The 4,927-nt window shown below is 47.5% G+C and overlaps 1 pseudogene; it reads right to left on the bottom strand.

Annotated features, from left to right (window-relative positions):
* Positions 1 to 381: 381 nt before the first annotated feature.
* Positions 382 to 3,912, bottom strand: LOC120363265 (mitochondrial import receptor subunit TOM6 homolog pseudogene; annotated as a pseudogene).
* Positions 3,913 to 4,927: the final 1,015 nt, after the last annotated feature.

Genomic DNA, 4,927 nt, shown 5'->3' with positions numbered 1-4,927 from the left:
TCTCTGTTCACTGCAACCTCTGCCTCTGGGGTTCAAGCAATTCTCCTGCCTCAGCCTCACGAGTAGCTGGGATTGCAGCTGTCCGCCACCACACTCAGCTAATTTTTGTATTTTTTCGTAGAGACGTTTTCACCATGTTGGCCAGTCTGGTCTATAACTCCTGACTTCAGGTGATCCACCCATCTCAGTCTCCCAAAGTGCTGAGATTACAGGCATGAGCCACCGCACCCAGCCTATTTCAAATATTTGTTAAAACACCACTGTTATTCCTCAGGACAAGAGCAAAGAACACTTCCCAGAGCATAGCTTGTGGGGTCCCAGATTACAGACTCTGTTTCTGGAAGGTTCAGGTACAGCTTGGGAGTTCATTTGTCTACTTGGCTACACCCCTGGCTGAGGTGTCAGGGTGTCAATGCTACTCAAGTTCCTGGCAAACTTAACTCCCACAGTCCCAGATTGGGGATCAAGTTCCTCTGGAATCATTTCTATCAATGACAAAGCGGTGAACACCACACAGCAATCTCCCCTATTGTCAGGAATTTCAGGAGCTTCATTGGCTGAGTTTGCAGCACTTATGGAAACCTGGCTGGAAGCCAGAGTAGTCGAGAATCATTCTTTTGGAGATAAGACTGAAAAGCCTTTTCTGGCTGGTCTGAACAGGAAGTTCTACAGATGACTGCTCTTTGGTGGCGTGAGAAGCACATTCTCTTTAGTACTGCAATAACTAAGCATCTAGCTGCACCTAGGGCTACGTGAGTTTGCCTCAATTATTGTTAAATTGCAGTTTACCTGACACCTCACTTGTTATTTAGTTTAAAAATTTTAAAATACCAAGAAACATGAAAAAAAAAGTAAAATTCACTTTAAATCTCACCACTTAGAAGAATTCCATGAAGAATGAAGGTCGGTCCCCACCCCATCTCCCCACCCCAGGGAGTCAGTGTTGACAGGTGGTGAGTTTCTACCCTTCCTCTCTACAGATGGAGCTTGCTGGCGAAGGAAAAAAAATCAAGCTTTTAAAGAATTAAAATTAGTTTTATTCAGAGGTCTTACTGAGGACCATCGCCCAGGAGAAGTCTTTCAGAGAGTTCCTGTTAGGCTGCTCCAGAACACCCTTTTGGTTCAGAATTTATATGCAGGTCGTGAAGGTTCAGTGAAAAGCACATCAAACTTGCTTGCAAGTTACATGAAATCAGAATGGCATCAAGGTGTGGGACTAGGAACACATCTGGTTATAGAATACAGTTGCATAATCACCAACCCCGTCAGACGTTATATTCCGTGTGGGAAAAAGCAAGGCGAGGGATGTTCAGATTTTTTTTTTTTTTTTTTTTTTTTTGAGACAGAGTCTCACTCTGCCGTGCAACCTGGAGTGCAGACAGTGGCATGGTCGGGGCCCGCCGCAGCCTCTGCCTCCCAGGCTCAAGCGATCCTCCCGCTCAGACCCCCTAGTAGCTGGGACTACAGGCATGCGCCACCATGCCGGGCTAATTTTTTGTATTTTTAGTAAAGATGGGGTCTCTTGCCATATTGCCCAGGCTGGTCTCAACTCCTGGACTCAAGTGATCCACCTGCCTTGGCCTCCCAAAGTTCTGGAATAACAGGCATGAGCCATTGCACCTGGCCAAGCCATTGCACTTTTGAGGAAAGAAGAGACTCAGGCAAGAGGCATGGGGGCCTCTTGGGCTCCATGTGCTCCATTCTGCTTTATCTTCAAAGCACCACTCCGGGGAGCTGCACAGCCTCCTGGCCAGGGGCTTTGCGGAATGATGTTGGCAAACAGAAGCGAGCACACCTGGCTTCTTACCTTTCTTACAAGCCATATACACTAATATCAGGCGGAATGACCTTCTGAAGCACCAAGAATGCGTGTTTCCCCCACACTCTTCCTTTCAACCTCTATTCTGGTGACCATTGCCCAATGCTGAGTGGCCACGGGGAACCAGAAGACAAAGCCTGCAGACCCCTGGGGTCGGGCGGCAGGCCAGTTCTGACAGAGCCTCGGGAAACCGTCACGGTCAATGGAGGAGGTAGAGTTGTTGGGGTCAGGAAGACTGACTCCTGAGGGGTGCGTTAGTAGGAGTGAAATTTGCCTGTGAGTGGCCAAAATATCCAAAATATCAGGGGCTTAACCAAGATAAGATTTCTTTCTTTCTTTTTTTTTTTTTTTTTTTGAGACGGAGTTTCGCTCTTTTTACCCAGGCTGGAGTGCAATGGCGCGATCTCGGCTCACCGCAACCTCCGCCTCCTGGGTTCAGGCAATTCTCCCCCCTCAGCCTCCTGAGAAGCTGGGATTACAGGCACGCACCACCATACCCAGCTAGTTTTTTGTATTTTTTTTTTAGTAGAGACGGGGTTTCACCATGTTGACCAGGATGGTCTCCATCTCTCAACCTTGTGATCCACCCGCCTCGGCCTCCCAAAGTGCTGGGATTACAGGCTTGAGCCACCACGCCCAGCCAAGATTTCTTTCTTTCTTAAGTTCCAGAAGCTTGAAGGACAGAGTGCGTAGCTGGCGGGGGAAGCAGCAGAGACAGGCCCAGGTGCCTGGCGTCTCGTTCTGTGGACAGAGCTTCCTCCCCTGGGTCCATGCTGGCTGCTGGGCTATCACAGCAGGAGATGGGGACCACGAGGGACACAGATCCTCCCTTTAAGGACATTTCTGGACACTGTGGACCTCATGGCCAGAATATCTGGATAAGTGGGTGGCTTCGGGCCCTTCCTAGAGTCGGGTTCATTGAGGAAGTAGGCCAGAGCAGATGGGAGATGCTGAGTGCCTCTGCTCTGGTTGGAGGGATGGCTGACCTTGAGGATCTGAGTAGGGACCTGCCTGGTTGCTGTAGGTGGCCATGATGCTGCCCACCTGGAGCCCCTGAGCAGGTGAATCTGGGGCAGAGATTCCTTGTGCCACGGGGGTAGAGGGAACAGCAGGATGTGACTTAGGACTTGTTATGGCTGGCGATATGGCTTGGCTGTGTCCCCACCCGAATCTCATCCTGAATTGTAGCTTCCCTAATTCCCAGGTGTTGTGGGAGGAACCAATGGGAGGTAATTGAATCGTGGGGGTGGGTCTTTTCCTGTGCTGTTCTCGTGATAGTGAACAAGTCTCCTGAGATGTGATGGTTTTATAAAGAGGAGCTCCCTGCACAAGTTCTCTCTTCCCTGCCACCATGTATGATGCGGCTTGCTCCTCCTTGCTCTTCTGCCATGATCATGAGGACTCTGCAGCCGTGTGGAACTGTGAGTCCATTAAACCTCTTTCCTTTGTAATTACCCAGTCTCAGATTTGTCTTTATTAGCAGTGTGAGAATGAATGAATACAGTTGGGATGAAGGTTCCACCCACAGTTAGGGCATGGACTGTATAGCTGGGACCATGTGGGGAGAAAGACACCCCACAAAGGTTGGCGTGGGCATAAGCTGTCCAGGGAGGGACCCTGCCTGCAGAGCCATGGCATGAAGCAAGCCTCCCGGGACCTGTGTGCCCTGCTCTCGGGACAGCGGAGGAAGGAGGACAACTTGCAATTCATGAAATTTACATGAATTCACCGAGGAGAGAAAAACCCTGAGGTCACTGAGCTTACCTTGAATTAAGAAGATTCAGTTTTCCACTGCCTGCTGTAGGAGGGGCCTAAGGTAAGAACGAAGTCATGTTTCTTGCACAATTCGCTCTTTTTTTAAAAATCCTTTAAGTTCCGGGGCACATGTGCAGAACATGAGGGTCTGTTACACAGGTATACATGTGCCACGGTGGCTTGCTGCACCCACAACTGACTTTTGTAGCCTGAGAATTCATGGGGTTGTGCCATCCGTACTGGCATGCAGCTTGCTTTTTCAAGTTACTATCTTTCCACTTCAGCACGCAGGGGTCTGACTGGTTTGAGCAGCTGCGTAGCAATGCACTGAGTGCCATCCCGATGGAACCATTTCTGCTTTCGGTTCCTAGAGTGCGGTCCCCTTCTTGTGAATGTCAGTGACGGGGTTGTTAGCTGCTTCTCCCGCCTCATTCTGTTTGTCGCACCCGCCCCCCACTTAGTGGTCCAACTCTCCTCAGGGGCAGCGGGCTGTCCCCTGGCTGGTCACCCAGACCGTCTGCACCGCCTGCCTGCAGTCCAGCATGACGGGTGGATCGGCTTGGATTCCTGAGTGTCTGGGGCGCTTATGGCGCTTGGCCTACCACAGAGACCAACAGCAGGGGAGGCGCCGTTCGGTGGGCTCCTGGACGCCCCGTGCTTGTTTATCCTCTTGCGCACAAACTCTTCCCAAACCCCACCTTAGCACCTGCCTCTTTTTTGTTTGTGTAAATGTCAAAGCTGTAGACACTGTGTGCAAAACACATTTTTCTTGCTGAACCAAATCCTGTTTCCCTCATCTTACGTATTCATTTTGTTCTATTTCTGTATATATAGAACAAACTATAGATTACATTTTCATAAATACATTTTTAATGTATTTTTAATGTATTTTATAAATTTATTCATAATGTACTTATTACATAAAATACATACATAAATACATTTAATACATAAAATATATAAATACATATATATTACATAAATACATCGATACATATGTATTTATTACATAAATATATACATTTATGTATTTATGTAATACACTTATTACATATAAATGTATAAATACATTTATATATCTCACATTTTATATTGCATGTAACAGGTCTTATAAAATGATCTCAAACTTGTGTGACTGTATTTGAACTCTCTCAGTAAGTATGTTTCCTAAATTTATCACTTAAGCATTTTGTACTGACTCACTTCAGTAACTCTCCTCTCTACTAGACACTCTCCTTAGCCCTCAAATGCAAGAGACAATGTTTTTACTTTTTTTTTTTTTTTTTTTTTTCGTGAGACGGAGTTTCGCTCTTGTTACCCAAGCTGGAGTGCAATGGCGCAATCTCGGCTCAC

The sequence above is a fragment of the Saimiri boliviensis genome, chromosome 4 (genome assembly GCF_048565385.1).
Source record: "Saimiri boliviensis isolate mSaiBol1 chromosome 4, mSaiBol1.pri, whole genome shotgun sequence".
Classification (NCBI taxonomy): Eukaryota; Metazoa; Chordata; class Mammalia; order Primates; family Cebidae; genus Saimiri; species Saimiri boliviensis.
This window is presented reverse-complemented; position numbering and strand designations above follow the sequence as displayed.